This window comes from Salvelinus fontinalis, chromosome 25 (genome assembly GCF_029448725.1).
Source record: "Salvelinus fontinalis isolate EN_2023a chromosome 25, ASM2944872v1, whole genome shotgun sequence".
In the NCBI taxonomy this organism is placed as follows: domain Eukaryota; kingdom Metazoa; phylum Chordata; class Actinopteri; order Salmoniformes; family Salmonidae; genus Salvelinus; species Salvelinus fontinalis.
In genome coordinates, this window is record NC_074689.1 from 3193715 (window position 1) to 3221097 (window position 27383).

The window sequence follows — 27383 nt, forward strand, 5'->3', positions numbered from 1 at the left end:
TTAGGAACCAATATACACAAGCAGTTAGGAAAGCTAAGGCTAGCTTTTTCAAACAGAAATGTGCATCTTGTAGCACAAGCGCAAAGTTCTGGGACACTGTAAAGTCCATGGAGAATAAGAGTACCTCCTCCCAGCTGCCCACTGCACTGAGGCTAGGAAACACTGTCACCACCGATAAATCCACGATAATTGAGAATTTCAATAAGCCTTTTTCCACGGCTGGCCATGCTATCCCCTGGCTACCCCTACCCCGGTCAACTGCCCTGCACCCCCCACAGAAACTCGCCCATTCCTCCCCAATTTCTCCTTCATCCAAATCCAGATAGCTGATGTTCTGAAAGAGCTGCAAAATCTGGACCCATACAAATCAGCCGGGCTAGACAATCTGGACCCTCTCTTTCTAAAATTATCTGCCGAAATTGTTGCAACCCCTATTACTAGCCTGTTCAACCTCTCTTTCGTATCGTCTGAGATCCCCAAAGATTGGAAAGCTGTCATCCCCCTCTTCAAAGGGGGGGATGACTGCCTTTCTAAGGTCTTCAAGAGCCAAGTTAACAAACAGATTACCGACCATTTCGAATCCCACCGTACCTTCTCTGCTATGCAATCTGGCTTCCGAGCTGTTCATGGGTGCCACGCTCAATGTCCTAAACGATAAAACTGCAGTCGATAAGAGACAATACAGTGCAGCCGTATTCATCGACCTGGCCAAGGCTTTTGACTCTGTCAATCACCACAATCTTATCGGCAGACTCAACAGCCTTGGTTTCTCAAATGATTGCCTCGCCTTGTTCACCAACTACTTCTCTGATAGAGTTCAGTGTGTCAAATCGGAGGGCCTGTTGTCCGGACCTCTGGCAGTCTCTATGGGGGTGCCAGAGGGTTAGATTCTCGGGCCGTCTCTCTTCTCTGTATACATCAATGATGTCGCTCTTGCTGCTGGTGATTCTCTGATCCACCTCTACGCAGACGACACCATTCTGTATACTTCTAGCCCTTCTTTTGACACTGTGCTAACTAACCTCCAGACGAGCTTCAATGCCATACAACTTTCCTTCAGTGGCCTCCAACTGCTCTTAAATGCAAGTAAAACTAAATGCATGCTCTTCAACCGATCGCTGCCCATACCTGCCCACCCGTCCAGCATCACTACTCTGGACGGTTCTGACCTAGAATATGTGGACAACTACAAATATCTAGGTGTCTGGTTAGACTGTAAACTCTCCTTCCAGACCCACATTAAACATCTCCAATCCAAAATTAAATCTAGAATCGGCTTCCTATTTTGCAACAAAGCCTCCTTCACTCATGACGCCAAACATACCCTCGTAAAACTGACTATCCTACCGATCCTCGACTTCGGCGATGTAATTTATAAAATAGCCTCCAACAGTGTACTCAACAAATTGGATGCAGTCTATCACAGTGCCATCCGTTTTGTCACCAAAGCCCCAAATACTACCCACCACTGCGACCTGTATGCTCTCGTTGGCTGGCCCTCGCTCCATACTCATCGCCAAACCCACTGGCTCCAGGTCATCTACAAGTCTTTGCTAGGTAAATCCCTGCCTTATCTCAGCTCACTGGTCACCATAGCAGTACCCACCCGTAGCACGCGCTCCAGCAGGTATATTTCACTGGTCACCCATACTGTATTTATTTATTTATTTATTTATTTTGCTCCTTTGCACCCCAGTAACTCTACTTGCACATTCATCTTCTGCACATCTATCACTCCAGTGTTTAATTGCTATATCGTAATTACCTCGCCACTATGGCCTATTTTATTGCCTTACCTCCCTTATCTTACCTCATTTGCACACACTGTGTATATATATATATATATATATACTTTTTTCCTACTGTATTATTGACGGTTTGTTTATTTCATGTGTTGTATGTGTCCAGCTGCTTTGCTTTATCTTGGCCAGGTCGCAGTTGTAAATGAGAACTTGTTCTCAACATGACAACCTGGTTAAATAAAGGTGAAATAAAAAAAAACAGTAGAACAACTATTCTGGCATCAACATGGTGTTTAGGTAATTGCCCATGAGTGCTGACAAATTACAATGAATAAAACACAACGGAGACCCACAAACTGAAGAAGCATTCATATTTATGCAACTTTTGAAAGTGTCTGGACACTATAAATGTAGTGAGACTAGTGTGATTCTCTTTGCCTGTGGCGTTTCTGTATCATGTCGTTTGTGACATACTGTAGTTGACTCTTTCCTAAGAATCCCCAGAGCTCAGTCAGTTGTCGAACTAGAGACCGACTCTGATGTTAACCTGTTGGGGATGGGGGCGCTGTTTAGACTATTTATGCTAATTTGGCTAATTTTTTAAACGGCTTCCCACAAAATCCTTGATCGTACAATATGCATATTATTATTATTATTGGATAGAAAACAGTCTATAGTTTCTATAGGAGTTGAAATTTTGTCTCTAAGTGGAACAGAGCCCATTCTACAGCAATTTCCCTGACATGGAGTCAGATTTGAGAAATGTTGGCCACTCTTCTGACGTCAGTTAAAAGGGCACTGTCGTTGCTATGACTATACGGACACTTCTTACGTCTTCCCCTGGATGCCTTTACGTGATGACGATTCCAACGGGGTCGATTGCGCGTTCACAGGCCCTACAAATGAAAAAACCCTGAAGCTAGTCATTCTTTGGGAGCTGCGTCATGAGCCTAGAGGACACCGGCGCGCACCTGTTCCAAGCGTTAGTTTAGCCTGTTATATTTCTCCGGTCATCTTTTCACTCGTTATAGGAGTTAAAAACATCATAAGGTAGTTAATTTAAAGCGTTTTATAGCAATTTATATCCGTTTAGTGCGATTTTGGGACATTTATTTTTGCAACGATGTGAAAAGTTGGGCACGCTTTTCAGTTCATCCCGAACGCAGTTGACATTTCCACATGGCAAGAGGACAGCTTTCCACCAAAAGACGATTTCTCCCAAGAAAGGATCCTTTGCCCAAGATACTGATGGAAGAACAGCTCAAGGTAGGACATTTTTATTATGATAAATCGTGTTTCTGTCGAAACATTTTAGTGGCTTAGGACGCCATGTTTTTTGACGTAGCTTCGCTTGGCGCAAACTGTATTGAAAAGTAAGGATAAATTAAAAAATGTAATAACGCAATTGTATTAAGAATTAAATTGTCTATCAATCCCTGTCCACCCTATATTTTTTAGTCACGTTTATGAGTATTTATGTATAAGAGTAGATCACTGTCTAAGTGGCGCAAGGACTTTTTCTTTACCAGCTTGTCTACATTTCACATTGTCTAACCATGATTTTGGTGGCTAAATATAAACATTTTCGATCAAACTGTATATGCATGTTGTAATGTGATGTTACAGGAGTGTCATCGGAAGAATTCTGAGAAGGTTAGTGAAAAAATTAATATCTTTTGGCGATGTTGACTTTTATCGCTCACTTTGGCTAGAATCAATGCTGGGCTGCTAATTGCTATGTGCTAAGCTAATATAACGATTTATTGTGTTTTCGCTGTAAGACACTTAGAAAATCTGAAATATTGTCTGTATTCACAGGATCTGTGTCTTTCGATTCGTGTATGCTGTGTATTTTTACGAAATGTTTGATGATTAGTAGTTAGGTAAACACGTTGCTCATTGTAATTATTCTAGTCCATTTGTGATGGTGGGTGCAATTGTAAACTATGCCATCTACCTGAAATATGCACTTTTTTCTAACAAAACCTATCCCATACCATAAATATGTTATCAGACTGTCATCTAATGAGTTTTTTTGTTGGTTAGGGGCTATAAATATCTTAGTTTAGCCGAATTGGTGATGGCTACTGGTGTTGGTGGACAAATAAAAGATGGTGGATTATGCTAATGTGTTTTTAGGTAATAGATGTACATCTTTACATATTGTGTCTTCCCTGTAAAACATTTTAAAAATCGGAAATGTTGACTGGATTCACAAGATCTGTGTCTTTCATTAGCTGTATTGGACTTTAATGTGTGAAAGTTAAATATTTTAAAAAAATATTTTTTTTGAATTTCGCGGCACTGGTTTTTCAGTGGGGGGGGGGGGTGTGCCGCTAGCGCCACGCTGATCCTAGACAGGCTAAGACCGATTTCAAAACTGGGTCGACGCTTTCTGAGACAAGGATTTCAGAGGGTTGATCTGTGCCCAAGTCAGCTTGACTAAGTGTGGGTTCAGAGTATGGATGCATTGGGCCCACGTACCAGACCACAGCAGCCTGGTTTAGATGTGCATCCCATGTTCCTGTTGCACACCAAACACTCACCAAGCCTTTGAGCAACACCGTGCACACAAACTCTGCTGCTTGTCATAGTGGGCTCCACCTCAAAGTGAAAGAGAACTATTGATTTCACCCCAAATAAAGGTCATCAGTATCTATTATCATGCTGTAGCATAGCCCATGAAGGCATTGAAAGATTAACCCCCACCCCTATGGAAAAAACACTTGATTTCACATGTGAAAAATCACGATTACACATGTAAAATGTACACACATTTTTCACATGTAGAATTATTATTTTATTATGTCAAATCGTGTGGTTTTGGAACACTGGTTGTGATCACACAACCTTTCACATGTGAAACCATGTGGTATTTCACATGACGTTTCCCGTGGATATTTTTCACGAGATTTCACAGGTGATGCCCTGCAAACAAAAATGAGTCGTCAGGATGTCCCCGGAACGTTACATAGTGTTTTTAACGTACATATTTGACATACATGATTCCAGTACATTGTGTAGGTTTATTTATACAGTAATTATTATTCAGCATGTCCTCACATGGGATTTGAACATTCTGATCTTCCTGCTATGCAACCATGTCTGTGTCAATAACAGATCTCACCTGTATTTCTACAATTTGGGCTTCAAAGTAAATCCCAGCTTTGTTAAAAATACACTCAAGAAAAAAACGATTATATTTATCATGGTAATTTCAGGAGTAATATTAAAACGGAATAATATGCCCCACAAACATTAGACAACTACATAGAAAACTCTCAAATTGCTGAAATAAGTCAATTAAATCAATGATGAGAAAATTGTCAGATTAACTGATAACTAAAATAACAGCGCAGATGACGCTCTTTTGCTAAGTGCAGAGATGTATTATTGTTAATGCGGGGACTTCTAAGACTTCTAAGAATGCTACAGACTTTGTGGCACAGCAGAAAGTGTATCCCAAATCCAGAGAGTGTGAGTTCAAATCCCAGGTGGGGTCATATTGAAAAGTCAGCCCTAAGTGATCATGTCAAATGTAATCATGTTGATTAAAGATGTGTACACTGTTTTAGCTGAACAGCGTACCACTTACCCTGAAACCTCCTTACAAAAAAAGCATGAAATGCGTAATTTCACGATTTTCACATGTGAAATCTCATTTCCCCAGTTGAAATAGCTGTTTTTCCCTGTTTTTACCTGCTGAAATTATGTGTAACCATATGCTCACATATATCACATTTAGAGTTCACATGTTGACATGTGTAACAATAGTATTAAAAACTTTCACGTGAGAAAATCGATTTGCACATTCACATGTGGAATTGTTTTTTCAAATGTGAAAAACGTTGAAATTTTGCAACCCCCATGTTGTCACATTTATTTCAGCAGATCATGTTTTTGCATGTTGCTTTTATCACATTAACTTCCCATAAGATCATGTAATCACATGTGATCACATGTGAAATTCATGTTTATTTTTTCTGTAAGGGCAGGCCAGGAGAAATAAAGACAGAAGTGATCGGAAGATTGGAACCCCCGAAGAAGAATTACAGTACATGCCCTCACAATTCAGTACATAGTTAAAAGTAGATACATTCATACACATACATCCTTCCTCTGCCCCACATGTCACACAGATATAAACACATTATAGCATGCGTCCAAAATGTGATTTATGTGACGCTAGTGATCTACCGTGGGATTTGGAGAATAAATCTTTAATGCGCCTGACAGTCCTGCTTACAGGCTACACAGGAAACGAGTCCTGATGTGAAATGAAGGGTTTTGGTTCCGATATGATCCGTCTAAGAAATAAGTCCTTCACCATCTCTGTGATGTATTGGTGCCACTCCCAGTTGTGCATACATCCTATTCTACGCTCTTGTTTTTCAGCACACAGAAGATAAAGGTGTCCTGCAAATGGTTTCCTGGTTAAATATTTGTGTCCGTCTGATGCACTTTGTGTGAGAGAATTTGACAGATGCTCTATGGCTGTGTCTCAAATGGAACCCTACTCCCTATATAGTGCTCTGCTTTCCACATGAAAAAGTAGTACAGTTTACTTTAGAATACTACGGCACTTACTATATCATTCTGTAGTAAACTGTAGTATACTGTAGAATACTATACAACACACTGTAGTATCCCTCGAACATGTGTAGTACTTAATATAGAATGTTATACTGTAGAATACTATACAACACACTGTAGTATCCCTCAATCATGTGTAGTACTTAATATAGAATGTTATACTGTAGAATACTATAGTAAATACTACAGTATTACCACCACAAAAAACTCTCTAGTAAATACTACAGCCATGGAGCCTGTTAGCTCGGTCCATGTAGGGCAACCGTTTCAGGCAACCATTTCAGGCAAGGACACACAACCCCCTACTAAATTATACTTAAATATACTACAAATTCTAATAATATGCTTCCCTTTCCTTTTACTTCAAACATGAGATGTACTAATATCATTACACTTCAATACAGTTATTAAAAGTGTACTTTAAATGAATAGTTTTTCAGTCTATTAGTATAGTAGATGTTCACTATCATTAAACTTAAACACATTCATTAAAACTTACTTCAATTTCAAATGCTTTAATTGTAATTTAGTATACTGTCTTATATTCATCTGGCTCCCCCCTGGATTTTGTTTTAAAAGCTCTACAAAAAAAGCTTTCTTAGTGTCCAACAAGCTTTCTCTGCCCTTAATCTTGTTCTGAACACCTCCGAAATAAAGGTAATGCAGTTTGGTAAGAAGAATGGCCCTCTCCCCACATGTGTGATTACTACCTCTGAGGGTTTAGAGCTTGAGGTAGTCACCTCATACAAGTACTTGGGAATATGGCTAGACGGTACACTGTCCTTCTCTCAGCACATATCAAAGCTGCAGGCTAAAGTTAAATCTAGACTTGGTTTCCTCTATTGTAATTGCTCCTCTTTCAAAAAAGAGCTGCTGAACTAACCCTGATTCAGATGACCATCCTACCCATGCTAGATTACAGAGACGTAATTTATAGATCGGCAGGTAAGGGTGCTCTCGAGCGGCTCGATGTTCTTTACCATTTGGCCATCAGATTTGCCACCAATACTCCTTATAGGACACATCACTGCACTCTATACTCCTCTGTAAACTGGTCATCTCTGTATACCCATCGCAAGACCCAGTGATTGATGGTTATTTATAAAATCCTCTTAGGCCTCACTCCCCCCCTATCTGAGATATCTACTGCAGCTCTCATCCTCCGCATACAACACCCATTCTGCCAGTCACATTCTGTTAAAGGTCCCCAAAGCACCTACATCCCTGGGTCACTCCTCTTTTCAGTTCGCTGCAGCTAGTGCCTGGAACGAGCTGCAATAAACACTCAAACTGCACAGTTTTATCTCCAACTCTTCATTCAAAGACTCAATCATGGACACTCTTTCTGACAGTTGTGGCTGCTTCGCGTGATGTATTGTTGTCTCTACCTTCTTGCCGTTCTGGTGTTGCTACCATGCTGTGTTGTCATGTGTTGATGCCATGCTATGTTGTTGTCGTGATGTGTGTTTTGTCCTATATTTGTATTTTGAATCCCAGCCCCCGTCCCCGCAGTAGGCCTTTTGCCTTTTGGCAGACCGTCATTGTAAATAAGAATTTGTTCTTAACTGACCTGCCTAGTTAAATAAAATATACAAATAATTAAAAATATTCATTCAAAATACACTTGGAGTTGTTTTTAAGTTGAAGCGTTGATTTTTTTCATGAAACTGCTTGTGAGTGAATCAGTACACTTTAAGTATACATTGCCTTGCAAAAGTATTCAACCCCTTGTATTTCTTCAAATTGTATTGTGTTACGAAGTGGGATTAAAATTGATTGAATAGTAATTTGTTGTCAACAATGAACACAAAATACTCTGTAATGTCAAGTGGAAGAAAAATTTGATGACTAAAATATAGTCATTGCATAAGTATTTTGCCCCTTTGTTTAGGCAAGCCGAAATTAGTTCAGGAGTCAACATATTATGTGATTTGTTAAACCAAATGTATGTGGTCTCTGTGTGAAATAATAGGGGATTACATGTTTTTTAATGACTAACCCTTCCTCAGTCCCCCATACATACAGCATCTGTAAGCTCCGTCAGTCAAGTATTGAATCTCAAGCACAGATTGAACTTAAAAGATCACGGAGCCTTTCGAAAGCCTCACAAAAGGGCTGTGGTTGTTAGATCGGTACGATATCAAATCAGACGATGAATGTCTCTTTAAGCATGGTCAAGTTAATAATGATGCTTTGGATTATGTATTAAACCACCCAGACACATAAAAAGGTACAGTCGTCCTTCTGCACTGAGCTGCAGGACAGGAATGAAACTGCTCAGGGATGTTACCATGAGGCCATTGGTGATTGTAAAACAGTTAGAGTTCAATGGCTGTGATGGGAGAAAACTGAGGATGGATCAACAACATTGTAGTGACTCCACAATGGCACAATGGCAGAGTTAAAAGAATAACACAAATATTGTAAAACATACATCTTGTATGCAACAAGGCACTAAAGTAATACTGCAAAAAAACGTTTGGCCTAAATGCAAAACCTTATGTTTGGGGCAAGTCCAACACAACAGATCTCTGAGTAACTGTTGTCTTATTTTCAAGCATGGTGGTGGATGCATCATGGTTCTTGGGAGTTTTTACAGGATAAATAGAAACGGGATGGAGCTAAGCACAGGCAAAATCCTAGAGGAAAACTTGCTTCACAACAGACACTGGGCGAGGAATTCACCTTTCAGCAGGACAACCTACAACACAAGGCCAAACCTACACTGGAGTTGCTTACCAAGAAGACAGTGGATGTTCCCGAGTTACAGTTTTGACTTAAATCTACTTGAAAATATATTGCAAGAGTTGTAAACTGCTGTCTAGCCACGATCCCCAACATCTTGACAGAGCTTGAAGAATTATGAGAAGAATAAAGGGCTAATATTGCACATTCCAGGTGTTTAAAGCTCTTAGGGACTACGACTCTTAGAGCTCTTAGATACTACGACTTTTTTAGTTATTTAATTTCTATCAATTACATTTTTTTTCTTAAAACCTGTTGGGGATGGGGGCGCTGTTTAGACTATTTATGCTAATTTGGCTAATTTTTTAAACGGCTTCCCACAAAATCCTTGATCGTACAATATGCATATTATTATTATTATTGGATAGAAAACAGTCTATAGTTTCTATAGGAGTTGAAATTTTGTCTCTAAGTGGAACAGAGCCCATTCTACAGCAATTTCCCTGACATGGAGTCAGATTTGAGAAATGTTGGCCACTCTTCTGACGTCAGTTAAAAGGGCACTGTCGTTGCTATGACTATACGGACACTTCTTACGTCTTCCCCTGGATGCCTTTACGTGATGACGATTCCAACGGGGTCGATTGCGCGTTCACAGGCCCTACAAATGAAAAAACCCTGAAGCTAGTCATTCTTTGGGAGCTGCGTCATGAGCCTAGAGGACACCGGCGCGCACCTGTTCCAAGCGTTAGTTTAGCCTGTTATATTTCTCCGGTCATCTTTTCACTCGTTATAGGAGTTAAAAACATCATAAGGTAGTTAATTTAAAGCGTTTTATAGCAATTTATATCCGTTTAGTGCGATTTTGGGACATTTATTTTTGCAACGATGTGAAAAGTTGGGCACGCTTTTCAGTTCATCCCGAACGCAGTTGACATTTCCACATGGCAAGAGGACAGCTTTCCACCAAAAGACGATTTCTCCCAAGAAAGGATCCTTTGCCCAAGATACTGATGGAAGAACAGCTCAAGGTAGGACATTTTTATTATGATAAATCGTGTTTCTGTCGAAACATTTTAGTGGCTTAGGACGCCATGTTTTTTGACGTAGCTTCGCTTGGCGCAAACTGTATTGAAAAGTAAGGATAAATTAAAAAATGTAATAACGCAATTGTATTAAGAATTAAATTGTCTATCAATCCCTGTCCACCCTATATTTTTTAGTCACGTTTATGAGTATTTATGTATAAGAGTAGATCACTGTCTAAGTGGCGCAAGGACTTTTTCTTTACCAGCTTGTCTACATTTCACATTGTCTAACCATGATTTTGGTGGCTAAATATAAACATTTTCGATCAAACTGTATATGCATGTTGTAATGTGATGTTACAGGAGTGTCATCGGAAGAATTCTGAGAAGGTTAGTGAAAAAATTAATATCTTTTGGCGATGTTGACTTTTATCGCTCACTTTGGCTAGAATCAATGCTGGGCTGCTAATTGCTATGTGCTAAGCTAATATAACGATTTATTGTGTTTTCGCTGTAAGACACTTAGAAAATCTGAAATATTGTCTGTATTCACAGGATCTGTGTCTTTCGATTCGTGTATGCTGTGTATTTTTACGAAATGTTTGATGATTAGTAGTTAGGTAAACACGTTGCTCATTGTAATTATTCTAGTCCATTTGTGATGGTGGGTGCAATTGTAAACTATGCCATCTACCTGAAATATGCACTTTTTTCTAACAAAACCTATCCCATACCATAAATATGTTATCAGACTGTCATCTAATGAGTTTTTTTGTTGGTTAGGGGCTATAAATATCTTAGTTTAGCCGAATTGGTGATGGCTACTGGTGTTGGTGGACAAATAAAAGATGGTGGATTATGCTAATGTGTTTTTAGGTAATAGATGTACATCTTTACATATTGTGTCTTCCCTGTAAAACATTTTAAAAATCGGAAATGTTGACTGGATTCACAAGATCTGTGTCTTTCATTAGCTGTATTGGACTTTAATGTGTGAAAGTTAAATATTTTAAAAAAATATTTTTTTTGAATTTCGCGGCACTGGTTTTTCAGTGGGGGGGGGGGGGGGTGTGCCGCTAGCGCCACGCTGATCCTAGACAGGTTAAATCCCGGAGACATGCACAGCTGAGGAACATGCTTCCTGAGTATACTTTTTCATTTCTCTGTAAATTAGATTCTGGGAGTCGAGAAGAGGGTGGTAAATTTAATATAACAAGAAACATGGAGCGATACAAAGTAGGAGTAGCGTCAAGACGTCAACAACAGAAAACAATATTGCCTGGGGAAAGAACCTAAGGGAGTGCCAGATAAAGGGGAGGTAACGAGTGACGGTGTGCCTAATGATGAAGTGCAGGTGCGTGTAATGATGAATGCCAGGTGTGTGTGTTGATGGTTTCCAGGTCCGGTGGTTAGTAAACCGGCGATGTCGAACGCCAAAGGGGAGGAGCAGGAGTAGATGTGACAGTAACCCCCCCCCCCCCCCCAGCCGCGAAGATGGAAATCACGGATAATGTTGAGATCCAGAATGTCCTCCAGTGGAACCCAACACTGCTCCTCTGGGCCGCACCTTTCCCAGTCCACCAGGTACTGGAGCCGACCCCCACGACGTCGGGTGTCCAGTAGGGATCTGACGGCATAGGCGGGAGCTCACTCGACATCCAGGGGTGTCGTGGGGGACAGTATCAGCAAGGGGACCAGGAACCACCGGCCTGAGAAGGGAGACATGTAAAGAAGCTGAGATACAGTAGTTACTGGGAAGCTGTAACCTATACGTCACCTTGTTGACCCTCCAGAGAACCTTGAACGGTCCCACAAACCGGGGGCTCAGCTTCTTGCAGGGCATGTGTAGTGGGTGGTTCCTGGTAGAGAGCCAGACATGATCTTCTGGATGGAACACAGGGGTCTCACTGCAGTGGTGGTCTGCCTGCTCCTTCTGACGGTGGACGGCGCACTGTAATCTCACGTGAGCCTCGCTCCACACCTCTTCTGAATGCCTGAACAACTCATCAACCACAGGAACTTCGATCTTGCCCAAAGTCCATGGAGCAAGAGCTGGCTGAAAACCCAAAACACACTGGAAGGGAGTCAGCCCGTTGGAGGAGTGATGTAACGAATTCTGGGCATACTCTGCCCATGGAAGGAAATCGGGCCCACTCTCCCTGCCAGTCCTGGCAGTGAGTCCTCAGAAACCTCCAGCTCCTAGGTTCCTCCTCTCCACCTGCCCGTTGGACTGAGGCCTATACCCGGAAGTGAGGCTGACCGTGACCCCGAGCTTCTCCATGAAGGCTCTCCATACCCGTGGTTTGAATTGGGGCCCACGGTCAGAGACGATGTCCTCCGGAAGGCCATAATGCCGGAAGACCTGCTGGAATAGATTCTCAGCAACCTGTAGAGCAGTAGGGAGACCAGAGCGAGGGATGAAATGACAGGATTGAGAAAATCTATCCACAACCACCAAAATGGTGGTGAAACCGTCAGAGGAGGGGAGATCAGTGACAATTTCAGTGGATATATGAGACCAGGGATGCTGAGGCACAGGAAGGAGTTTCCCTGCTGGAGTGTGCCGGGGGGGATTTGGTTTGAGCACATACGGACAGGAGTTGACGTAGCGACTAACGTCCTGCGCCAAGGTAGGCCACCAATACATCTCAGAGATAGATTGGGTAGTTCGCGAAATACCTGGATGTCCAGTGACAACAGTTGTGTGGCGGATGTCCACATCTATGTCCCAGACCACGGGGCTACAACTTGTGAGGAAGAGATTATAGGCGCATTCTGGACAGGGCCCTCTCCAGAATCGTAGAGACGGGACAGGGCCTCGGCTTTGGTGTTTTTTTTTACCTGGGTCAACGTGAAGTCAAATCTTGTGAAGAAAAGGGTCCACCTTGCTTGGCGTGGATTCAGCTTCCTCGCTGTCTGTATGTACTCCAGGTTCCGATGGTCGGTGAGAATGGCAAATGGGTCCTTGGCGCCGTCCAGCCAGTGTCTCCACTCTTCTAATGGCAACTTCACCACCAGGAGCTCTCGTTCACCGATATCATAATTCCTCTCTGCAGGGGACAGTTTCTTAGAGTACTATGCACACAGATACAATTTATGTGGATTACCTTATCGTTGGGACAGAACTGCCCCCACGCCCACCTCTCAAGCATCCACCTCCACCACAAAGGATATTGTGGGATTTGGATGTTTGAGTAATGGGGCGGAGGTCAAACGTCCCTTGAGAAGACGGAAGGCCTCATTGGCTGCTGGACTCCACACCAACCTACAGGACCAACCTACAGGACCGACCCCTTGAGGAGAGAGGTGAGAGGAGCGGCGATGGAGCTGAAGTTCCTGATGAAACGGAGGTAGAAGTTGGCAAACCCAAAAACCGCTGTAATCCATTTATGGTGGTTGGGACTGGCTATGACCTGACCGCATCTACCTTCTTGATGTCCATCTTCACTCCTTGCGGGATGATTTGGTAGCCTAGGAAGGAGACAGTCTCCTGACGATACTGGCACTTCTCAGCCTTGACAAACAGGTGTTTAGCCAGGAGGCGTTCCAGGACTACTCAGACGTGAGTGATATGATCCTCCAAGGCAGCCGAGTAGACCAGGATGTCATCGATATACACGACCACCTGGTGTCCGAGCATGTCCCGGAACACCATGCCTGGACCACTGACGAAGCATTAGCTAAGCCAAATGGCATCACAAAGTACTCATAGTGACCAGACATCGTACTGAAAGCTATCTTCCACTCCCCCCCCCCTCCCCCCCCAGATGAGGATGAGATTGTATGCAGGCCGTAGGTCCAGTTTGGTAAAGAACCAGGCCCCACGGAACACCAACAGGAGAGGGTAACAGTACTTGGTGGTGATTTTATTGAGTCCTCTGTAATCAATACATGAGCGTAACTCTCCATCCTTCTTGGCCACGAAGAAGAAACCAGTGGACGTGCAGATGAAACCTTGCTGGAGCGCCTCATGGATGCACTCCTCCATGGCCTGCGTTTCAGCCATCGACAGAGGGTAGCTGCGTCTGCGCATTGCCACAGCACATGTGAGATATCGAAACAAATAATTGAAAGAGAACTCAAGATTACTTGTCCTCTGATATTATAAGTGAGATATCTCGCAAGAGTGTGAGAAGGTTTGGTATGGTCGAAAATTACCAGAGGGCTCACCTCATTTGCCACTTGCCCCCTGTCTGTCTCCGACAAACACGTGTGATAGGTTCTTCAAGCTTCGGAGATTCTGGTGAACCCAAGGGGCCAGGGTTCCAGTATAGAAGCACCAAGCACGGTTTCGACTGCTCGTACAGTTTTTCTTTGGTACTACAGTTTAACTGACACTCGGCCCAGAAAGACAATTTACATACATGGCCACATAGAGAAGTCAGATTTCAAAATTCCTAATAAGACCCTTTACTCAACACCTTTGTGCACAAGACATCCGTTGAATTATTCAAATAATTGTCACTGAGGCCAAATGTTTTGTCCATAAATCACAGCCGAATATATTAACATTTACATTCAGCCAATGTCTGCCATGTTTTTGGATGACGTGATGACGTCATCAATGCTCTTGCTGCTCCCTGTTTGTACTGAGTGCTAGTGCCAGTGTGAAGTTGGGCCTGAATCGGTGTATGTGAATGTGAGTAGATTACGTCAAAGGTCGGACATCTTGGACACAGTCTCTAGGTCTTATTATACCTCAGTGGGTGAATCCCAGATGTGAGATATCTCACTCATAATATCAGAGAACCTGGGCTATGCAGATATTTCATTTGAATAATATTAATTATATTATAATCCTGAACCCAGGGGTGTAAAGTACTTAAGTAAAAATACTTTAAAGTACTACTTAAGTAGTTTTTGGGGGATATTTGTATTTTACTTTTTTATTTTTGACAACTTTTACTTTTACTACACTACATTCCTAATACAAATAATGTACAGTACTTTTTACTCGATACATTTTCCCTGACATTCGTTACATTTTGCATACTTAGCAGGACAGGAAAATTGTCAAATTCACGCACTTATCAAGAGAATGTCCCTGGTCATCCCTACTGCCTCTGATCTGGCGGACTCACTAAACACAAATGAAGTGTTTGTAAATGATGTCTGAGTGTTGGAGGGTGCTGCTGGCTATCCCCCAAAAAAATTTTACAAAGAAATCGTGCCGTCTGGTTTGCTTAATATAAGGAATGTGAAATGATTTACATTTTGATGCTTAAGTATATTTGAGCAATTACATTTACTTTTGATACTTAACTATATTTAAAACCAAATACTTTTAGACTTTTACTCAAGTAGTATGAGGTGACTTTCACTTTAACTGAGTCATTTTCTAGTAAGGTATTTTCTATTAAGGTATCTAGTTCTGACTTTGCTGATAGTTACTTTATTGAGGAAAAGTGTACTTACTCTGTCTGTGATATGTGGTTGTCCCACCTAGCTATCGATGAATGCACTAACTTTAAATTGCTCTGGATAAGAGAGTCTGCTAAATGACTTAAATGTAAGTGTAAATGCAATGCAAGTAAGCTTGAGTTTTGTTCTAATTTTCATTATGAAAGCATATTCATAAGAACAAGCACACATCATTGTCTGAAAATACATTTAAACTCTGAGGCGAGTTTCCATCAAGACTATTTGCGCTGGTGTCATACAGGCCGATATCCTCATTTCATTTTGATGATAAGATTCTCACAAAAAAAGGTGTGCATCGTGAAAGCCGAAATCCTTATTGAATGTTAATCATTGGATTCTATTTTCAATTAGAATTTAGCCATTTAGTAGTAACTCTTATCCAGAGCATCAGCACAATAAAACCTTTGTGCATCGTACAGGCCAATATCCTTATTGAATGTTGATTCTCAAAAAAGAAGAAAGGATTTGATAAATGCAGAAATGCTTTAACATCAACAGATTCTTTGACATTACATTGGTGAAGCCTAGTTTGAAATACTTTCTGGTTAGTAGAAGACACTTGAAATTAAAATAATTTGAAAGAAAACAATGTGAAGTTCTAGGCCGAACTTGATATTGTAGTGCTGATCAAGTAATCAGTATTTAATCTGTAACTAGCTGTAAATGGAGTGTAGCCTTTCAGTGGGTGGCAGTGGAAGCCAAATATAATAAAGTAGGCTTATACTGTTGGTATTTTATTGGTGAGGATGGGGCCTGTCCTTTGGGGCACTTGGAGATATTGCCTGATTGAAATACATATACGTGTCAAGAGGTCTGTGAGCCTCTGATATTGCGCCTGGGATACTAAGGTAAATATGAAATTCCTGTTTCTATGGCTACCAATGTTCCTCACCGGCTAATAAAAAATTGACATAAAAACCGAGAAGGCAGCTTTCATGTCATGGTGTGACGTGAGAGGAAGCCAAGGGAACGCATCTTCATGAGTTAACTTTTAGCTATGAAACAAAAGCTTTTAGTAAAAGCTTAAAATGAGGTTTGTGTATGTTTTATTCTTTTGCTCTTGAAGCTCCTACCAGTGAGATTTCATTCCTGTTCCTAGAGCGTGTGTGTGTGTGTGTGTGTGTGTGTGTGTGTGTGTGTGTGTGTGTGTGTGTGTGTGTGTGTGTGTGTGTGTGTGTGTGTGTGTACAGTATGTGGGTGTGGGTGTGTTAGTGTTTTGTACTCAGAGGGATCCGTTGATGTGATTTGGATGATGAACGATGTGTCATGCTCCCGTACACACCTGAGGATGACGACTTCATGTGTTTGATATCTCCCTGGGGTCTGAGAGGGGCTTAAGAGGCCATGCCCTGAGTGTGGTCCGGCTCTGGGTGTCGCAGTCCCCACCCAAACGTACAGCTCTCCCAGTGTACATTTGATGGTAACTGTGCGAGCCATTACATCAGGAGATGTAAATTTGTCTAAGGGGTTAAATCTCCGGTACCGGGTGAATAACAACAAACCAAAATTCACTTGTAAATAAAACTATGAGAAGGAGTGACATCCTGAATCTAAATCAGATTTGCGGCTATTAATCATTGAATATCGAATAATGTTTGTTTGTTAATGAAATAATGAGGAAATATCCTCGGCCAGGCTTAGTTGACGCATTGCATAACATTTGTTTTCTCTCCAGTGAAAGACTGGAAATAATTTGGATGAGGGATTAGGTTGGAGGCCTGTCAGGTTGAATGTATCAGACAACATCCGATCCCGAATTTGTGACACATCTTTCTGGCTGCTTGTAGAGGGCAAAGGAAGGCTATCACATCCGTGCTCAGAGACTGATGCAACTCGGATGTCTTTCCTACCCTGCACTACGGTAACAAAGACCCTTTCACTTCAGCTCATTCACCGGGGCTAAGGGATCGAGGAGAAGGAGAATCTATCGCATCTGAAGGCTAATATCAATATCTCAACATGTGTACGACGCTCTCAGGCTCTCAGAGCAATTACATAGCAGTTACATAGCTCCTGTAGGTCTCTATTAGAAGAGAACGAGCAGTGCTTATAAAATGTTTTCCCAAGTTACCAAACAATAAACGAGCAGTGGCAATCATGATCATTTCATTGCCCTGTTTCTCGCTGGAAACAGATATTTTTAGCTTTCTGTTTAGTGAAAACTTTTGAGATGTTCCTCTTTCCCGCTGTGTACTGTTATACTGCAAAGGATTTATTCAAGTGCTAGAAACATCTTTCCTGTGCCAGGAAATGCTTCCTATAGCGCCAAGTTGTGCTAAAAATATGAGTTTATATTAGTTATATTAGTTAACTTTGCTGAGTTATTTGTAACTGTGTACGTACTAAAGCACACCATTTTCTGTTGAGCATATTGAGTGTAGGATTTAGATGCCCTTTATGCGGTAATTAAACAGCTCAGCAAATACATAGCAGCTGCAGTCACAAAGCATATGCTTCTGGATCCGAATTAAAGTGAAAAACTATAAATAAACACATGGCCGTTTCTGCGGGGAAGTTGCTGTCAGAAATGTGGCAGTGAGGGCAATTACGGGCTCCATAAATGACTCACCAGTGAGATTCCAATCACACAGTAGGGGGGTTCAGAGGAAGAAGTTTGTTGTCTTTTAAACTTTGTAAAAAGCTGACTCAAAGACAACCAACTGTGGGTGTCGATAGAACCGGCGCTATATGAAAGACGGAACGTAGGCCTATATATTTCTGTTTTACTCTGTGTAATGAAAACACATGAATTAAACATAGGGTACATTTTTTATTGTGTGGCTGGCTGAGTGACATCATTAAAATGTTGTCATTATGGGGGGGGGGGGGGGGGGGTAAGACCTGTTTCATGCCATTTCAGCAATTATTGTTATTTCATTTGTGTTTGCTTGTACTTTTTGTGAAATAGTATAAAGGGCCACCAATTTCAGATAATGAATATATTTGCAATATGCCTACTGTTGGTGTGTGAGGCATTCAACTTTTAGTCTATGAAAGAACATAGTGGACTGGACACTGAGCAGCCATTTTGGAAGATAATAGGACCTAGTATTAATGTTGTGTAGGGGTTTGAATCTAGGCCATGTGTAAATGTAACCCTTGTTCTTTTCCCCAATTATGACTCTTGGTTGAAAATTACTGCCATCATCTAGATTGGTCCCAAATGCTCTCTTATCCAACGTGGTGTATGTTTCCCGGGGAGAATTCACACACCACCATCCTTGTACGGTCATTTTCTTCAAAAAGGTTCATTTTAGGAGACAAATGGATCTCTTTGACAACCTTCATATGATATTCTAAATGTACTTCAGTTCAATCGAACACAGGCTTAACTGAATGAACAACAAAAACTGAATGCAAATGTGAAAGTTGATGAAAATATTTTGGGGGGGGGGGGGGGGTGAACCCATATTCCGGAGGACGATCCCCGGAGTCAGGCGGCAGGATGGCAGGTAGCCATTTGATGGAAAGCTAGCATCAGAACCCCTCCAGCTGTTTGAAAGAGGACCAGAAGACGTGACCTTCAGCTGGTGGCAATGGGGAGGTAGAGGGTCGACTGTATATGCTTTTGCTGCAAGAAGCAAGAGAGGAAAGGGGTAAGCATTCATTTAAATATGTCTCAAGATACAGGCCCATTGGTGAGTAGGATTATTGAGCTGCTATGCCCGTTGGTCTATTTAGAAAGCATGGTGGAATCAAGTTATTCTACAGTGGCTCATTGGCTAGAGTATGATAGGTGACTGACATTCTGCACGTGGTTAATTGATAGTAGAGGAGGAGGAGCGACAAGGCATTGCACTGTTGATTAACCCAATTGTGAACACAACAATATAAAGTTCCTGCTGTGTCCATGATAAAAGAAGCAACATGAATGTGTATATATATTGATATACTGAACCAAAGTTAATGTAAGATGGGACATTCAGACCAGCCTTACTGATTGAACTTAAGTTAAATACACTTGAAACCAAACTAATATGCTTTGCCTAACATAGACATAGTATTTCTGTATTGTTATGATGCTAATTCAGTGCCTTGAATGCCAAACTGTGTCTCTCTGAATCTGCCATTCACTCCGAAACTGCCGTTCTCATCAACTACATGTTCTTTAAATCATGTAAAACACGACTTAGCTTGCAAGACTGTGTTAACTTATGTACGTTTTCTCTCAGTGTGCTCCATTCATGCATTGTAAGGTGGAGCTGTATGCACGCAGCGGAAATCTTTTCATCAAGCTCTCCTGACAATGTGGTAAATGCCAAAGAGCAATTAGCCTCCTGTGGCCCTAACCGGTGGGTGTTCCACTAGTGGACACTCAAACAAATCAGGATTAAGCAGGCCCTTCTCAGCCTGACAGCCAAACTGGTCTTGGAGCATTTCGTATTATTATGTATGTAAATCTGCACCACTCCATTAAGTATGATATGTTACGTTTTGTATGGTATGTATTCATTTTTTGTCACGTCTGCTTCCGCTCCCCCTCTCTGGTGCTGTTCTTGTTTCGTTTCATGTCTGTTTATCATTAAATCCTCACCCTGTACTTGCTTCTCGTCTCCCAGCGTCTGTAGTTACAGAACCGTGGTCCATCACCCATTTCGTATGATTTGTTACGAATTACAATTCATATTATATCTAAATTCTAGTTTACAAATTTGCAAAACGTAATACATGTTACAAATTCTAGCTGGCTAATGTTAGCTAGGCTAGGGGTTAGGTTTAAGGTTAGGGTTCATTTTAGGAGATAAGTTAAAGGGTTAAGGTTTGGGTTAATGTTCGGGGAAGGGTTAGCTAAAAGGGCTACGGTTAGGGTTAGGGGAAGAGTTAGCTAACATGCTAAGTAGTTGCAAAGTAGCTCAAAAGTAGTAAGTAGTTTAAAAATAGCTAATTAGCTAAAATGCTAAAGTTGTCAATGATGAGATTTGAACTCGCAACCTTTGGGTTACTACATGCTTACTACCAAGTTCCAAACTGACCCTGGAAGAAATGTCAGCACATGAACTGTTCGTCGGGAGCTTCATGAAATGGCTTTCCATGGCCAAGCAGATGCACACAAGCCTAAGATCACCATGCGCAATGCCAAGCGTTGACTGGAGTGGTGTAAAGCTCGCCGGCATTGGACTCTGGAGCAGTGGAAACGTGTTCTCTGGAGTGATTCATCACGCTTCACCATCTGGCAGTCCGACAGACGAATCTGGGTTTGGTGGATGCCAGGAAAATGCCATCCGCCCCGATGCATAGTGCCAACTGTGAAGTTTGGTGGAGGAGGAAAAATGTTCTGGGGCTGTTTTTCATGGTACGGGCTAGGACTTAGTTAGGACTTAGCACTTAGTTCCAGTGAAGGGAAATCTTAATAACACTACAGCATACTGTAAAATGACATTCTAGATGATTCTGTGCTTCCAACTTTGTGGCAACAGTTTGGGTAAGGCCTTTTCCTGTTTCAGCATGACAATGCCCCAGTACACAAAGCGAGGTCTATACAGAAATGATTTGTAGAGATCGGTGTGGAAGAACTTTCCTGGCCTGCACAGAGTCCTGACCACAAGCCTTCGCAGAATAGTGGAGGATGCTATAGCAGCAAAGGGGGGACCCAGCTCCATATTAATGCCCATGATTTTGGAATGAGATTTTCGTCGAGCAGGTGTCCACATACACATACATGACCAAAAGTATCTCTTGAAAAACTTACTTCCATGCGCATGACTATAGAAACAGGACATGTTTGTCCTCTACAAGTAGAAGACAAATTGTGCAAACTACTTTTATGTCTGTTATAGATTATGGGGATATTATTTACATGCATGCTACGGCATCAACACTTAAATCACTGGATGCTACTTATCATTGCGCACTTAGGTTTATTACGGGTGCTTATCATTGCGCACTTAGGTTTATTACGGGTGCTAGCTCCAGAACTCACCACTGTGTTTTATATCATAATGTGGGTTGGATTTCGTTGTCCGTGAGTCCGTGAGACTACCTTCTTATTTATCATCACTCATCAATATTAGAATTAGAACTCCTAAAACCAGGTCTCCAACATGGATTACACTTGAAGCCCATGCGATCTCCACAGAGTTGGGTATGGCTGCATTTTCCTGTTACACTCCTTGCCTATGGAATAGCCTGCAGACTAAACTTAAACTTGAGACTCTTGTCCCCCTTGCCCATTTTAAATATTTATTGGAGGATTTTTATTTTTGTATTGCTTGTAACTGTTTCGGGTAATGCAAGTTCTTGTGCTGTTAGGGGAATAACCTATGTGTAAATGTAATCTGTTGCTGTATTTTTTTGTGTTATCTGTGATGATTTTGTTTGTCTTGTGTAGTTTCTTAATCATTGTATCTAAACTGTATGTGTAAACATGTATACGCAGGGCCCAGCTCTGTGGTCCTTGTTGAAATAAAGGCATAATAAATAATAATGACACATTACACTTGATACAAACTTTCCGTCAAATTAAGGTGGTAGTATTTCATGCTGTATTCAATGTTGATCGTATGATTGTAACGGTCGTCATATTCGTTCTCCTCATCAGACGAGGAGGAGCATGGATCGGACCAACACGCAGCGAGGTATGTAGACATAATGAATTTAATAGGCAAGACGAACACTGACACGAACTACACTTGATAATTTACAAAATAACAAACAAACGACGTAGACTGACCTGAACATGAGAACTACATATAACGAAGAACGCAAGAACAGGAAAAACGAATGAACGAACGAGACAGTACCGTGTGGTGCAACAAAACACAGACACAGCGACAATCACCCACAAACAAACAGTGAGAACAGCCTACCTTAATATGGTTCTCAATTAGAGGAAACGTCAAACACCTGCCTCTAATTGAGAACCATATCAGGCAACACATTTAACCCAACATAGAAACACATAACATAGAATGCCCACCCCAACTCACGCCCTGACCAACTAAACACATACAAAAACAACAGAAAACAGGTCAGGAACTTGACAATGATTGATCGTCATGCAGGCTGACTGTCACGATCGTCAATGGGAGAGAGTGAGGACCAAAATGCAGCGTGTGGAAAGTACATCCTCTTTATTTAAGAAAGAAGACGAAAACGAAACGAACACTATACAAACTAAACAAAACAACAAAACAGACGACCGTGAAGCTTTTCAAACATAAGTGCTGACACTAAACACTTAGACATAGACAATTACCCACAAATGCATGATGCCCGTGGCTGCCTTAAATATGGCTCCCAATCAGAGACAAATGAAAGACATCTGTCTCTGATTGAGAACCACTCAGGCAACCATAGACATACCTAGACACATTCACTCAACCATAGACATACCTAGAAACATTCACTCAACACAAACTCATACACTACACCCAACACCCCCTTTACCATATAACCACCCAAAACACAAACATTCCCCCTGTCACACCCTGACCTAACTAAAATAATAAAGAAAACAAAGAAAACTAAGGCCAGGGCGTGACACTGACATCCATATTGAACATTGATCGCCAATACATGAAAGATATGTAAGATATGTAAGATATGAGTATGTTTTGAAAATAACTTTACCAGATAACACGGTATATGATTGATGCCTCTGTATTGACAACCGTTGTAAATTGACACCGTTTCGCTCAAGTGGATACAGATGACCTTATTTGTACAGATCCCAACTTGTTTTTATTGACTTTCACTCAGACTGCACCGTGGATCTGCTTGTACATTCTTATTAGCGGTTCGTGTTTGACCCGGAAATTAATGATTTTCACTACTGTACAACTGTTTCTGCCCAGTTTGAGTTATACTACCTGCATTGTGCTTTCACCCTTCTACCAGAGTGGGAATGTTGATCTATCTAGGATCATGTCCTCGCTGTCCATTCATTATAATGTAAAAGGTCAATCTGATCCTAGATCAGCACTCTGACTGATTTTTAAGGCTTAGAAAAAGCAGTATTGGGCAGGACCCGTATTAGTATCATCCGATGCCTCCGGCATAGTGTAAAATTAGACACAGACAGGCATTCTATGCACTATTTTCACCCTCCCGAGTCAACGTTGACAGATGGATACAAATCGTAAGACAGTAATAGGGCTCATAATTTATGTATTTGAATTAGATGATTCTATGAGTCACCGTGGAAGGAGGGAGCGGCTGTGGCTTCAGTTCCTAGACGGATCTAGAGACCCAGGGAAAGATCTGCTGATTAATGGCTGTATCATACAGCAGTTGGCGCTCCGCTAGGATGTCAGGCTTGAAGCTGCCGCGGTAGAGAAAATAAACATGGTCATGTCTTACCTTTCTCTCAGTGCACAAACAAATGATCTTGATGATATGAAGACCTGGATTCACTGTAAAGGGAAAACCACATTTGAAATTCATTTGATCAAACGGTTACCTAGAAGGTACAGTCTATGTAGAAAGAGAGTCAAAGTCCCATGATTTTGGCTTTGTGTTTTTAGCTACACTTAAAATCCCACTGCACCTGCATTTTAACAACTTCAAAAATACCTTCCACATCGTGCAAAGAGACAGCCTTCGGAAAATCCTCTCAACATGTGGCTTCGCCCGCAAATTTATCAGACTAATTAGGTGATTCTGTTGAGTTTGAATGTGCCTTCGCTGACAACAACAACACTACCACAGAGTGACTTTCTGAGGCGTCGGCAAAAGATGCACTCTCGCGCCCATTCTCTTCCTAATTGCAATGGACAGGATGATGAGAAACACTGTAAAAAGACAGATTAGGGAGCATCCACGGACTTAGGGCTACATTTAATCTAATTGCCCATTTTAAAGGCAATGTTTCTGTGTTTGTGGAATCCGCATTGACGGTAAACGATGCATATGTCAGCTCAATCGGAAATTACCTTTAAATGTCAATCACGGATCTTCCAAGGTCCGGATTGAATCTAGGCCTTAGTACTCAAGGATCTCAACTTTGCAGATGAGATCGCTCTGCTCTCTTACCAACAAGCGCACATGCTTACCAACTGGGCCTGCAAAGAAATGTAGAGAAGACCCAAGAATTGAATTCCAATTATCTTTCTCCTAACTAGATCCTTAACCAAGCTGCTTTAATGTTCTTTTTCAGATTTAACTGATTTAATCAGGCAGCTTGTCTAATTGACATTTAGTTTATTTAACTAGGCAAGTCAGTTAAGAACAAATTCTTATTTACAATGACAGCCTACCCTGCCCAAACCCGGACAACGCTGGGCCAATTGTGCACCGCCCTATGGAACTCCCAATCACAGCCAGTTGTGATACAGGCTGGAATCAAACCAAGGTCTGTTGTGATGCCTCTAGCACTGAGATGCAGTGCCTTAGACCTCTGCGCCACTCGGGAGCCCACATGTCAAGCCTCATTATTTCTCCTATTCTATTCATCTACCACAGATTATCCATTATATTGACCAGATACTTTAGTGGCTGCTCTAACAATGACAATAAATGTCTTAAAAAATGGAAGGCAGTCGGGAGGACGTAAGATCAGGTGTGACCATTGTATCCAATGAGAGGGCAAACACGTGTTTGAACAACAGGCACAACGGTTTCCACTAGTACCACAGCTATAAATTGGCTAAAACAAACATAAACTTGGTCTTAATTTAAGGTTTATGACTTTGTGGCTGTGGTAACTAATGACGACCAGGCACAACTCCAATATAAAGTGTTTTTTCTCTCAAAGATGCAGGGATGTCACGGGTCCTACTTATATATGTACGTTACATCATTACAAGACTTCGATAAAGTAAGCCACACGTAGCAAATAGGCCATTACATTTTTGGTGAAACAAATTCAACTCTCTCTCACTGACCTCCTTACAAAAACTCCTGGCTTGGTGAGCAAAACACCTGCTGGAAAAGACCAATCAATTTTAAATTCACTAGATTCTTTTTTTTTAGGCGCTGTATTCAAGCCATCTTAGCACTCCCCCCACTGTTGTAAGAAAATATTTGGAAGCTACAGAAATGCTTGTATTAATGTCTACCTTCATTTTTTGCCACAATTATTATATTACAGACACCTTCATGCATACTTTAAAATTATATTATATGACTTAAACATAAAAATGAAAAAATACATTAAAAAAATATGTCCTTAATTAAAGTATAGGTATTACTAATGTTACTGTCCCCATTACAACAACAAACATACTCTAATCCATGTAATTTTGTCCTTGAAACTTTTGTCCTTGATTTAATTGGCGTACTGTAGAATTCCATTCATTTCTATGGAGGACTGGGCCTACTGGGGAGTGCCAATATGGCTGACCGGTGACTACAAAGCCTCTCAAGGGCCCATAAGTGGGCGCATAGGTAGCCTTCACCAATCCAGGGTTTATATACATCATTGCAGAAGATTTTGGGCCCAGTTATCCCTCTCGCTTCGCCTCCTCTTCTGACTCTACTTACAATTATGTTATCATCAGTTGTTCAACACCTCTTCCTTGTTAAAGGGGGCTGAATGCACCGATTCCACATGTTTTTCTGCTGCTCATTAAAACCCCTCTGGGATATGTGGGATGGTAACGTCCTACTTGGCCAATAGCCAGGGAAAATGTAGAGCGCCAAATAAAAAAAAAATGATATAAAATCAAACTTTCATTAAATCACACATGTAAGATACCAAATTAAAGCTACACTCGTTGTGAATCCAGCAACCATGTCAGATTTCAAAAAGGCTTTTCGGCGAAAGCATAAGATGCTATTATCTGATGATAGCACAACAGTAAACAAAGAGAGTGTAGCATATTTCAACACTGCAGGCACGACACAAAACGCAGAAATAAAATATAAATCATGCCTTACCTTTGACGAGATTATTTTGTTGGCACTCCAATATGTCCCATAAACATCACAAATGGTCATTTTGTTCGATTAATTCCGTCTATATATATCCAAATTGTCCATTTATTTGGCGCGGTTGATCCAGAAAAAAACAGCTTCCAATTTGCACAAAGTCACTACAAAATATCTAAAGAATTACCTCTAAACTTTGCCAAAACATTTCAAACTACTTTTGAAATACAACATAAGGTATTTGTAAACGTTAATAATCGATCAAATTGAAGACGCGTCTATCTGTTTTCAATACAGGAGATCAACAAACTAACGCTACTTTTGTAGTCTTGTGCAACTCTCAAACAGTACACATGACGTTACACTGTTTCCAGGTGGCCTTACTTCTTCATTGCACAAAGGAATAACCTCAACCTATTTCTAAAGACTGGTGACATCCAGTGGAAGCGGTAGGAACTGAAAACAGGATGATTAGAAATCCAGTATTCCAATGAAATCTCATTGAACAGACAGTGACCTAAAAAAAAATATTAATGGTTAGTCCTCAGGGTTTGCCTGCTACATAAGTTCTGTTAGACTTACAGACATGATTCAAACAGTTTTAGAAACGTCCGAGTGTTTTCTATCCAAATCCATGATATGCATATCTTAAATTCTGGGGATGAGTAGAAGGAAGTTGAAATTGGGCACACTATTTATCCAAAAGTGAATTTGCTGCCCCCTATCCTAGAGAAGTTTTAAGAAAAAACAGATTTGGGTCTTGCGGGTGTGTTATGTGTTTGCAATATTGTACCCTGGCAGTTAATGTTGTTTGTCCCTCTTGAGCCACCATAGCAACAACATTTACCATTTCCTTAAAATAGTCAGAATTAAGATAAATTATGAAATCTGTAATTAATTGTATGTTTTTCCTGAGGAGGTTGTAGTCTCCAATTTTACATCTAGATAAGGTGTTTAGTGCAGTATTTCTCAAGTAAAAAAATGAGCATGAAAAACTAGTCAGTGCACTGCTGACTGCTGTCGTGAGTGGTTTTGGAGAACAGGTCAACAACTTCATCAGGAAGCTGTCAAATTATCATAAAAAAAGCACAAGCTACACACTGTTTAT

General features: G+C 41.1%; 1 long non-coding RNA gene across 1 annotated transcript; it reads right to left on the minus strand.

The window, feature by feature from the left end:
* Positions 1 to 18857: 18857 nt before the first annotated feature.
* Positions 18858 to 24157, minus strand: LOC129823358 (uncharacterized). The gene is made up of 3 exons (XR_008754622.1): positions 23981 to 24157; positions 23768 to 23820; positions 18858 to 19040 (listed from the first exon to the last, which is right to left on the minus strand). It is a non-coding gene; the product is annotated as an uncharacterized LOC129823358 (long non-coding RNA).
* Positions 24158 to 27383: the final 3226 nt, after the last annotated feature.